The following is a 12712-nucleotide window of genomic DNA, read 5'->3' as shown; positions in this document are numbered from 1 at the left end:
AGCCACCCTTCAATACTGCTGTGTTCTGCCCAGGTTCTATCTCCAGGGAGCCTGGCTTTATCCCTTTCCCCTTCAAAACTAGTTTGATCCCTTTCTGTGAGCCCTGTTAACAGCTGTGCCAAATACCCTTTTCCCCTTTGAGAAAGGTGTACCCCATCTATTGTGTTGTGTAAACTGACCCAAAATTCTTCCAGTGATGCCAGGCTCAGAGCCAGATATTGATCTTAAGGCATTTCATGTTTTTTCCCTCATTATGTCCTGCAACCAGAAGGATAGAAGAGAACACTAATTGCTCTCCTCAACCCTGATGGTATTGGCTTCCTTTAGAAAAAGCTTTCAGGCCTATAAAAGAAAAATAACCTGGAAGAGAAATGCTGTTATTGCTTGGCTGATGCAGTCCTTGATATTTTCTCACCACAATCACAGGAACAGAAGTGTTGCACTGCCCCTGTGCCTGAAAGCTCAACAACCTACACAGGAGGCTCCTCCTAAGCACAGGAGTGAAGTTTGGAGCCCTCCTAGACTCTCTGGCATCTCGCCAGCATGGCAGTGGGTCTGCCAATACAGAAAAGTTTTTAACTTTCTGGTTTCCAAAAGCTTCCTAGTCTAAGCATCTATTTACTTTTAATCCTGGAAGGGAAAATAAAGGTTGGTTAATTTTCATCTTGCACATACAGGATTGGTTTTTTCTGATCCAGTTACAATAGTAAACTCCTCCTGTTGTGCCACCCAAAAAGGCTGGAAAATGTCCATTCTAATTGCTTTCCCCTAGACTATGCTGAGTGAATGTTCAGCTCCCCGAGGTTGGAGTGTACTGGTATAAATTTAGTGTGATGGAGCCTCACTGCTGCTGATTGTTGCAGAACTACCACTGAGTAGTAAATGCTTCACTGCTCTGTTACCCGGGGGGGATGAGCATTAACTACACTATTGAACAGCAAATGCTTATCATCCCCTATAATTCAAACTATATAAATCACTGAAGAGAGACAATGTGCCTACAGGGAACTCACATGGTCTATAAAAATGTAAAAATCAGAACTATATTTAGCTGACAGAGCAATACTTAAAAAAATAATAAAGTATTCAAAATATAATCTCAGACATTAAACTCATCTTCATTTCAATCTACCCAAGGTTTGGTGGAGTTTAATCTCCTCTGCAAACATTTTCATCATTAACAACATTTAAAAAAATAGGATTAAGAAATAAAAGCAATTACTCTCCTCTCTCCCCATCCTCCAACCATTCATGCAGCATACAGAACAATCTCTTTTAAGCCCATCCTTAGAGCAAAGCAAAATGCCAGCATTTTTTATTCACTGAGAAAAGCATTTCTACCTTGCTTAAAAAATAATAGAAGGCTTAAGATATGTTTCTTGTAAACCATGTAACCAGTGAAAGTGGAAGACACAGTTCCCTTTTGTCTAAAGACAGTTCTTCAAATGCAGGGCTTATGCAAGGTTCATTACACTGAGAAGAAGGCAAGAAAAAACATTCCTCCAAGGAGCTGTACTGTGACTGAGGACATAAACTTTCATTCCTGGGTAAGCAAACACTTTATGTGGAGTGGACAAAAGGAGTTCCATTACTGTCAATGAATTACTCGTGGCTGTGAAGTTAAATACACATGAGCATTTGAAGCACCAGAGAACTTTATAATAGGCTGGTGCTGCATATTCCTTAATGTGCACATAAAATCTGTTCTCTGTTCTAGCCTTAACCATGCTATAACCTCTGGAAAGGCCTCACCATAATGCAATTTACTGCAGAGACAAGGCCTTCAATATATTCTATATTAAAAACCAAAACCATCCCCAAACAGCTATCCATAGAGAAATAAAACATAGTAACCTTTAAATACACAAATGCAATTACAGAAAAAGACAAGGAGCAAAACCAGATGAGAAAGATCTCAGGGGAGAAGTGGTATGGGAGTTTCTGAGTTCTCCATGTAGCATTTAGAGAAATGATGAAAGAGAGGTTTGAGAGCAGAGCTGGTAAATGATCACAAGCAATCAATGTTTCAAAGAGGTCAGAACAAAATCAAATAAGGCTACTAAGCTTTATTCTTAATCCATGGACAGCTTAGCAGCATCCCACTAAGATCTATCCTACTTGGAGATGTTCTAAGGAAACAAAGAATATTTTGATTTTTTAATCTTCCAAAAGATGATATCATCAACAAGTTGTGTTTGTTCTTTTTTCCCTTTACAGAAAAAATACCTGTACTTGATCAGCATGTGTGTCCTACCACACTGTGTGAGCTTGAACTAACCAAGAGTAATGAGGGATTTTAAACAGAAATATAATTAAACCATGCAAATATGTCTGAAACACTAAGAGAAATAAAATGGGGTATGGCTTAATTAGACATTCAGAAAAGAGTTCTCCCAGCACACCAAGGCACGTACATACAAGATTACTTTGTAAGAATGAAGCAAATAATGCCAGCATACTTCAGATGTTCTATCAGGGCACCTCATCATCAAGAAGGGAGATAAGAGCTTTCTGTATGTATTTGAAATGTGGCTGCAAAGTGTTGCTTTCAGTTGTCTTCAGATGAAAAGTAATAATTTATTATTACTATTCATCTATTATATGTCCATCAGTGGGTCAGCACGGAGAAAAGAGCAGAGCATACTAAGAAATTTTAGTGAAAAAAAAAATGCTTAATTTGTGATTAAGGGCAGGAAAATTAATGTGATGCAGCAGTAGTTTAATATGCTGGCAAAACGAACACTTACAAGTAATCCTCCAAAATGTAGACCAGCTGCAGAACGCCAGATGAATTTAAGATGTTCATCCCACAGGACCACTCAATGAAAATGAGCTCATGCTTCAGGATTTTCAGATCAGAGCCATATGCTGTACACTAACACATTTGCAATATTAGTACCTTGAAGTAAATTTCTTAGAGCATTATTGAATCTAATTTCCAATGCCCAAAGTCAGCAAACTTCCCCCATTTCCCTATGGAGATAACCCTGTTGGACCAGTCTTACATGATATTTATTACTCTGGCACTAGGCTGAGAGTATATTCCATGTTTGACTAAACATTAGATATCCATAACTTCAGGTGATGAAGAATTTAATTGATTTTAAGATTTTTCTCCTGATGTTACTCATCAGTTGTTGGAAACTGCTGCAGTGCCATGAATGGAAACAGAGAGTGACATTTCACACCTGCAGTGCCCAGCAACTGTGGGAATGATGGCACAGTGTGGGCCAGTGTACACAGACCCTTCCTTCCTCTGCTGGCATGTCAGGAAGTCCCATGCATTAGAAACAGGCCTTTTATTTTATTTTCTTTACTTTGCTCCTAAACATTTTTAGCTTTCCGTTGACAAAAATTAAATATCTGTAAGTGAAAAAAAAAAAGGCCACTTAAAACTTAATCTAATTTACCTTCTGTTCAGACCCACTATTACACTTCTCAGTCTCATTATGTCTGACCTAAAAAGTATATTAAAAATCTTATTATTTTGTTGCTGGCTTTTCTACTTAATTATTACCACAACAGGCAGGTACTCATTATGATAATTAATCAAGACTGAGATGTAAATAGCTCACATAGGGGTTAATAATCAGATAATAACAGTAAGCACTCTTTCTGTATAATTAAGTCAAATGACATGATTTATTCTGGTGCAAACCTACCTCCAGAATGAAACATTTAGGGATTTCACTGTCTTTTCAAACAGCCCTATGCTTTGCAAGCCTACAATATCTGAAGGTCGCTTAAAGTTTTGACATTGACAAAATTTGAATTGAAGTGGGATATTTTTTTTTCAAAATTGTAATAATCTATTTGTCATTGGTGTTGGCTATCATAATTAAATTTTCGTTTTTGATAGGCCATGCTTCACAGAATCACAGAATGGCTGAGGGTGGAAGGCTTTTATGGAGATCTTGTTGTCCAACCACCCCAGCTCAAGCAGGCCCACTCTAACTGACTGCATCCAGAAACTCCTTCAGCTGAGCAACATAATATTCCTGTAAAAATATGTTACACTTCTAATGTGGCCAGTGACAAACTCATTTTCTAAAAAAAATATATGATTTATAACACAGAGATTTTCTTGTATCCACTCATAATTGGGAGGGTTCGATGCAATCCTTAACAGTTGTATAAGCACCAGCAATGCTATGTGTGAAACAAAAGAAAGCATTTCCAAATCACAAAACAGGAAGGAATGTTCCATAAAAGCAATGGTTTTCTCAAGCTATAGCCACTCAAGAAACAGCTAAGTATTTTTATATTAGCACTAAAATAACTTATATTGCTGTCTCTATTAACTCAAATCTCTTTTTCAACTATGTGGAAGTAAATGGTAGGATGCAAGAAACATTTCCTAGATAGAAATGCTGTTTGAATGATTGCTTGAGAGGAATTCTGGGAGCTACTAACAGATCTGCCATTTTTCTAAGGGCCAGATGTGAATTAATTTCAAATTTTGAGACAAATCTTATTTCTTGAGTAGTCCTACTGATTGAAATAAATTTTGGGGAAGGGTGGGTTTTCATTTACGTACTTTCCTAACATGGGAAGATTTTCTGAAATATTTTTTAGGTTTATTTGTCCTTGCAATTCGTTATCCTTTGCTTAGGATAAGAAAAGAAAGAGATCTCCACACATTGTCTCCTCTCCATACATTTTAAGCTAGTTAAGATTGTTTAGACATTTTAAGACCACTGGAATTAATATAAAGAAACTTAAATAAAGTGTCACTTGGAGAGAGGGTCATTATTCCTCCTCAGCACAATGTCCAGGGGAATTCAATGAGGATGACATTTTTCCCTGGCACTTGTACTGCCAGGGGATCAAGTATCTGTGAGCTGGTGAATATTCCTGGGGATATCTGGCTGAATGAAGTTTTATCCAGATTTTAATGCATACTTAAACTATTAGTGTCAGCCTTCCACCTTGTACTGAGGTAGAAGATTCACTTCCATGAGACAGCACCTCAGCAACAAATGCCAGAAATTTTTCATGAGGCACCTATGAGATAAGGTTTTTTAGCACTTTTACAAACTTGTTTCCTTTTCCTACTCTGCATTTTTCACTGTTTCCCCATATTTTATTAATGCCAGTCTGCTTGAAAAGGGCACAGGGAAAAGCAAGCATTCTGCAGGGTAAATGGGAAAAGAAATGGGCAGAAGCTTTTCTTAAAATGTCACTGCTCACAAAGAGCTTGTGGCAACCCACTGTTATATAAGGCTGGGGTTTAAAGAGGTGCTGTTAAATATGCCCTGATCTCTTTCGTATTTCTACCTTCCAATTTTAATCCTCTCCACAGTGAATTTTAATTTAAAAGTATTTTAATCTGTAACTTGTTACAGTCCCTTGTCATGTTTTGTATGCACTGGGAGCAAAGCTGTCCTGAATCAAGACAAAATAGGAACATCATGGCTGTCAAAAGATGTGTCTGACAGGGCCAGTTATTGCTTTAGCAAAAAACCTCAAAGCCCTCTGTGCACAGCCTGACCCATTACAAGAACCTGTTGTGATGGTATTTGGCATGCACATGTTGGAGTGTCTTTTATTCTATTTGCACATGGAGTGTATTGTCCTTTGGGATCAGCGCACACATTCTGAGCATGGCTACAATTGTCATCAGAGAAATTAAATTTAACATGAATGTGGCCCTGACACCAGTAGCTTTGGTATAGGTTTTATAGAAGAAACTTAATAAACTTATAGACAGATAAACTACATGAAAAACATACATATGCTGCTTCATATAATATATATGCTGTTTAGTCTAATAAAAATGATAGAAGGTATCTACATCACAATTTCTTTGACTTTGTCTCCTCTCCACACATTTTTACTTAGTTAAGACTGTTTAGATATTTTAAGACAATTAAGAAGAAATATAAACAGAATTATATTAATTCCTATTAATATAATTTATGCCTCACTATATAGTTTCCTAAGAAAACAATTTTCTAAGCGTTCCTCCCTATAATGGATCTAAAATGTAACTAAACCATACAGAAAAGAGTAGATAATAGTATTGGGAATCTTCCAACTTAAAATAGCTGTCAGAGAGAGGAGGTGATTATTTTCCAGTAAATTTTTCTTTAATCAGCCATTTCCCACCTTCCTTCACAGCAGAGTGCTTTGATAGCCTTTTCCAGCAGCCCTGAGGTCTGTGCCCCTCTGGAGTCAACACCTTGGTCTGTTCTGGGTCCCTGTGATCTCCTTCAGGAGAAATACATAGGCAGAGTTAAGGATGGGGTTTCCTTAGCACAGAATCCAAACGCTGAGAGGAAAAACGGATTCTGGAGTGGGACCATTAAGGGCTCTGTCCTTGCCTGCACTGCTGCACTACTGAAGGCTTCCTCCCTTTAAAACCAGCTAATTCTTGCATTTGGCTTAGGGATTGAGTCTCTAAGTCAGAGGAGAAGACATCCAGTGAGGCTTTTTCTTTGAATTTTTACCAGTTTTCAGACTGGGACATTCAGAGATTGAGACAACTCCAGCAGTAAGGGCTGAAAATGCTCCTGGCTTTTCATTCCTGTGCTTTGTTCATCATTTACCTTCACCAGCACAAGCCCTGTTCTAATTGTAAATCTAAATCAGCTATGCATTTGTCCCAAGAGGTCTGATTACATTTATCCAAAATAATAGAGAAGCATAGAGATGACTGTAAAGAAAACTCTAATCTTCCCCACCTAACAATTTAGATCTCAGATTAACGAGCTCTTAATTAATTGGGTCAGCTATAAACAGGGCTGTTTGCAAAGACAAGAACACATTAATCTGGAAAGGTCATATTGCTCATATCACTGGGAAGTATTAGAATATTTATAACCCAATTTTGAGGATCAATTGTTTGCAGTCAGATTTCATCTGTTCCCTTTAAATATATTCAAACTAAAGAGTCCTCTGGAGGTTTCTTTCATGTAGTCCACAACACAGAGTAAATAGTTTGGGTCAAGGCAGAACAGATTTTGTTTAAGTATCTCCTATGAAGAGTTGCACAAACCACTATTGATTTCTGCATGTTTACTTCAGGAAAGAAGAAAATGCTTTCCTGGTGTTGGAGGTCTAAGGGATTATTATAGACAAGAGAAAAACTCCCAGGATCTGTTTTGTCAGTAGCTGTCTGATAAGGGATAAAATGTTCTCCACAAACCTGGGTGCACCTTTGGGACGTGTAGGCTCCTCTGCATTGTATCCCCTGCTGTTACAGCAGCCTTCCTTTTCTCAGCTCTTACAGGAACGCTGTACCATGCTGAGGAATAAATTATTTATTTGGGGACTTCTGCCTTGTCTGACTGAACCTACTATCCCAATGGTCCTTGGGAGCTATAAACTACAGTAACTTAAAATGGATGAGATTTTACAGCTTTCCTTGTCTGAGCTTGTTATGGGGCTGTAGGAAACATCAGCACTGAAAGACAGTGAATTGATTTGTTTTACTCCCTAAAATACTCAGCACATGGTCTACATTCTATCTTGTAGCTTCCTGACCTCCTTGACCAGGTTATTTGAGAATGAGAATTGAAGTGGTTTTCTAAGCCATTCAATTAGAAATAAACTACATAACACACTGCTGTCTTTCTTAGATTTCTGAAGGGTTTAAACCACATTGTTGTAGTCCTTATTTGATTTATGCAAACAAAGCCTCTTAGCATAAAATGCAATTAAAATAGAATAATTTATTCCAGTAATCTTAATCTATATACAATCCTGCTTGGTTGTGTAAAAAAAAAAAAAAAAAAAAAGGCAGTTTAAAGCTCCAAAGTTTCATGTCCTGCATTGGAATCAGAGGAAATGGAAACATGAAAACACTCAAGAAATCCAATTAAGAACAGAGGTACTAAAACAGGCCAGTCTTAAAAAGTGTCAGAGAAAAGAATGGGTAGCTAAATCTGAGAAAACACCTCATTAAAAATAGTTTAATTATTTCTATCTAATTTTTGCTCTTTAATACATAAAATACATATGACACGACTGGGAAATTGCTAAATATAAACCTTACTTAAAATATATATGTGGATAAACTTCTGTGAAATCCATAGACATTAAAACCCACATGTCCAGCAGAACACTCTGGGTGAGGCATTTGGACCAAGAGATAACTTCAATCTGGCAGTAAATATATTACTATATAATCTAAGTAGGCTTACTAAATTTAAAATGTGAGCATTTTAAAATTTCCTTTTAAAAATACTTGCACTTTTCATATGGTTTGGAATATTTAAGATTTAATTTAAACATCTCTAGTATAGTTTCAGAACAGAAAGTCTGTAGCAGAAATAGATGAGATAAAGGAAAACATTAAAAGTACATTCAAAAGCAGAAAATTCAGCCAAAATAGTAATTAATTATAGAATCACAGCCTACTTTGGGTTGGAGGAGACCTTAAAGATCATCACCTGTTCCAACCCCCCTGCCAAGGGCAGGGACACCTTCCACTGTCCCAGATTGCTCAGAACTCCATCCAGCCTGGCCTTGGACATTTCTAGGGATGGGGCATCCACAGCTTCACTGGGCAACCTGTGTGAGGGCCTCAGCACCCTCACAGGGAAGAATTTTTTCCTTTTAACTAATCTAAACCTACTCTCTTTCAGTTTGAAACCATTTCCCATTGTCCTGTCACTTCCTGCCCTTGTAAAAAGTCCCTCTCCAGCTTTCCTGTAGCTCCTTTAGGTATTGGAAGGGGCTCTAAGGTCTCCTTGGAGACTTCTTCTATCCAGGCTGAACAATTCCAGTTCTCTCAGCCTGGCTAATAAAGCAGCTGTCTTTAGTCAAATAATCTCACTTCTGGAAAAGGCAGTTTTGGGTTGATTGAATGTTTTAAGTGTTCAATAGGCTTTGGTGTGAGATATTTAAGTGATGAATCTTGATTTTACTTCTCACTTGATGACCTTCAGTCCTGGAGCCACCCCTGGATTTTGTCAATCTCCTGAATTAATTCATTCTCATTCCAACATTGTCTTCTACAATGTTCCAATTGTAGAATGGGGTACAAAAGACACCAAGGATATCTTGCCAAGAATTCACTATTTTGGAGCTATACCAAGCATCTTCACCCTCTGTAAATGTGCACACAGTTGGGGGAGTGAGGAAAGCCCAATTTATTCATCACCATGTGATGCTGGCTGCTAGAAACAGAAAATGGTGCCTGTAACCTCCAGGGAGTGAGTTCATCATTAGATTAACCACCACTAAGGTAAGGTCATCCATCATTAGAGATGACAGGTGCAGTGTTGGCAGTACAAAAATAATAAACAGAACAACTTGCACTGTCACTGTGCGTGGGGATGGAGGAGAAGTCTTAGAGATGCTGCTGAGGAAGGGGAGGGTGAACAGGTAGTCATTACCTCAGGAGAAAAATTGTAAGCTACATTCTTATTCAGACGTGTCTTTGCTTATCAAGTTTATCTGCATTTACAGTACACTATGAAAACCCAATACATCAGTTACTCGATGTCTAAACATGCTTTTCCAACATGAAAAATATGTTGCCTATCCTGATAAGAGCCTCAATGCTTTTCATTTAACCTTAGCTTTCTCTGCTTCAGTTTTAATGACAAATTGCTCTCTAAGTGAAATGTTTTCCAGCTGAGCTCCTTAACACCACATTGCTAAGGAACACCACAGCAGGAATTTCCCTGTTCCCCACTGGAGTGCTGTGGGGTTCAGTGTGACTAGAAAAGGCAACCAGATGAAGTCCTTTTGGATGAGCAGTGGGTCAATTCTATTTTTTTTTTTTAATTTTTTTAGTTAACACAAGGGAAAGGTTTCATTTTGAGGTTTCATCTCCTCATGGAGAGCCAACATTTATTAACAAGAGACAGTGGAGACTCCCATGGCCCATAGCCTTAGTTTAGTTTCAGCCTATCTCTGCCTTTTCCATTTGCTTCAAAGTTTCACGAATTGAAATAAAAATACACATAGAGAGTCAACATAGGTCAACTCTTCCTTCTGCAAACTAGCAAACCCTTTACTGTCAACATCCTGGCATCCCTGCCTCCCACACAAAGCTGGCAGGTCTGTTTTGCACACCCAGTCCATGTTGGTCATGGAATGCACCAATAAATAAACACAGAAATCCTTCTCTGTTTATGCTTTTTACCTGTGTCTGAATCTGAACTGTCCCCAGGTCTCTCTTGTACTCCCTGTCTGCTAACCTGTCTGTCTCATTTGCAATGTACCAGAAGTTGTAATGCTGTAGCATGTGAGGCTCTGGGAATATTTCAAACCATGATTTCCTTGGCTCAAGTAAACGTAACCTATAAAAAATATCTAGTTTTAGCAATGCAAATTAGCACTTAAGTGCTTTTTCAGCTGGAGATCAGAACTAGAGATCAGAGTATGATTACTGACTTATGAATGTGAAAAAGTATATAACTTGTATGCCTGACAGCAATCTTGTACTTAAAGGTTCATTACCAACTTAATATAACAAACCATTGCACTTCTCATGCCTATAATTCCATGAACTTTTGAAAACAAAGAATGTCTTCCTCTCTCTATAATGTCCATCACTACACTACTTAATCAGCAAACTTTACAGAATGGAGATAAAAATAAGCCAGAGAGCCACTAACTTGTTTTACAACCTTTTAAAATTTTGATTTTTGACAGAAAAATGACCATTCAGATAGTTAAATCTGTTAGCACATTGGTGTAATGCATCTAGAAAGTAAATTTTGGTGCATTGCAAAAACCATCTCTTGTCCACTTCGTGCTGTTACTGAATTCTCCAAGTTCAGAAGAAACTGTGATGCTCATGGTCTGTCCTGAATGATGCAGCTGAGCCTGGAGAAGGGTGACAGAGTCACCTGGATGGTGGCAGCCCCCAGGGCACTGAGATAAACCCACCACAGCTCACACTTCTCCTGCCATAAGCTCTGCCAGACAAATCCCCCAGGCACTGACAAGGCTCTGCAAGGAGTGCTGTCTGCTCTTTCTATTTCCACATTCCCTCTCTCCTCCTGTGTAGTCTCCTGCACACTTTAATAGACAACTGGTCCTAAAAATGGAGCTCTGACTAAATAAAATACACTGAATTAGTTCAATCACTTATCAATCAGGAAATGATGACTTACTGCTATAAATATTAACCAGCCCAAACAGGTGGAGCATTAATGAAGATAGTGCAGATACACACAATTCAAAAAAAATAAAATTGCAGTATGAAAAATAAACAACACCATTGAGTAACTGCTGAAGATTTAGTTTAGTAAAATAAAAAAATTCCTATTTATAATTTTCTCAGTGTGGAGTGGCCTATGTTTTCAATTAATCTTAAAAATTAGTATAGGAAAAAAGAACCATCTTAGCAAGTGTATTCTGAAGAAAAAAAGCCCTCTTTAATTAAAACAGCATATTATTTATGTATCTAGATTTTAATTGCACTCACTTGATATGCTCACAATTATTTTCATTACAATCAAGCTTTTCACTCGCTTCTTACTCCATTAAACTCTACCATTCATGAAATGGAAAAAAGAAAAACGAGTTCTGAACAAAATTATGGCACCAGGCATCTCTTGAATCTGAATTGAACCCTGTTTCTTTTCATAAGAATACTAATTTTTAAATTACACACTTCTAAACGCTTGCACACATGGACAGGGCCGGCCCATGGCCATTTCTTCTCTGCATTCTTTTCCTGCCCGACCCTGCAGCCTCCTGACAGGGCCTGCAGGACCCCTCAGCTGCTCCAGCTGGGTCAGGGTCCCTTGCTGGAGGGGGAATGGCAGTGGGGCACAGAGGGGTGTCCTCACCCCCTGCACCATCCCGGTGCCCGTGGAGGGACCTGGCAGCTCCAGGGGATCTCTGCTCTCCCCGGTGCCTCCCTTGGTCAGCAGCAGCCCTGTGCCCATCCCACCTGAGCTCCCACAGGACAAACCCCACCCTGAGACACGCAGGAACATACCCTGGAGCTGGTGCCAGTGCTCTGGGTCAGTGTGTCTCCAGGGGCTCAGAGCCACGCGGGTCTGAGGATGGGCCAGGCTGGTCAGAGAGAGGGAAAGCTGCACAAGCCTTCCCATGAGCTGGTCCTGGAGCTGGAGAGAAACAATGGTAATCAAATGGAAACAATCCACGGGTGGTGGTTTTAACAAGCTGTTTTCCCATAAGGGTGTTACCAACAGGGTGGTTCTTAATTAGCCAATGGTTATGGTGCTTTGATTAAAGGACCAATCAGGTCCACCTGTAGCAAACTAAGATATAAAAGAGGAGAGGATCAAATAAACAGGGCTTTTACCATTTGCCTTCTGAAACAACTCTGTGTCATCTCTGACACAAGTCACACAGAGTCTTTTACAAGAGAATCTTTTATAATATCATCATTCTTATTCTGTTACCTTTAATCATCACATTAGTTTAGGTACATTTTTCAGAAATGGTCCCTTGGACATTATCATCACTGTGGCTGCTGAAACAAATCAAATGGAGCTTGATAGACCTCAGCGTCAGAACTCAGCCAGGCAAAGTAGCTAAAAAAACCTCCAAAGAAGCATCGAATTTCCCCACAACACTTCATTTTTTAGAAATATCCAAACGCCAAACTCTTTAGTGTAACAAGTCCCTTGTAGGTGCACAGTATTTCAAAACTGCCTCCGTTGAGTCAGTTTGCTAAGCTTCCTGCATTTTTGAAACATCCAATAATCCTCTTAAAATGTGTAAAACAATTCTGAATCACTTTTCTTTTAGAAGTTATAACTCAAACTCTTAATTAATT

At 38.6% G+C, this 12712-nt stretch overlaps 1 long non-coding RNA gene across 1 annotated transcript in view; it reads right to left on the bottom strand.

The window, feature by feature from the left end:
- The window catches only part of LOC113459580 (uncharacterized), a 43026-nt gene extending 30931 nt beyond the window's left edge, over positions 1-12095 (bottom strand). The window contains exon 1 of the long non-coding RNA XR_003380957.2: positions 11906-12095. This is a non-coding gene — a long non-coding RNA (uncharacterized LOC113459580). The remainder of the gene's footprint in view (positions 1-11905) is intronic.
- Positions 12096-12712: the final 617 nt, after the last annotated feature.

The sequence above is a fragment of the Zonotrichia albicollis genome, chromosome 9 (assembly GCF_047830755.1).
Source record: "Zonotrichia albicollis isolate bZonAlb1 chromosome 9, bZonAlb1.hap1, whole genome shotgun sequence".
Lineage (NCBI taxonomy): Eukaryota > Metazoa > Chordata > Aves > Passeriformes > Passerellidae > Zonotrichia > Zonotrichia albicollis.
Note: the sequence above shows the minus strand (reverse complement) of the source record. Positions and strands in the feature narration are given on the sequence as shown.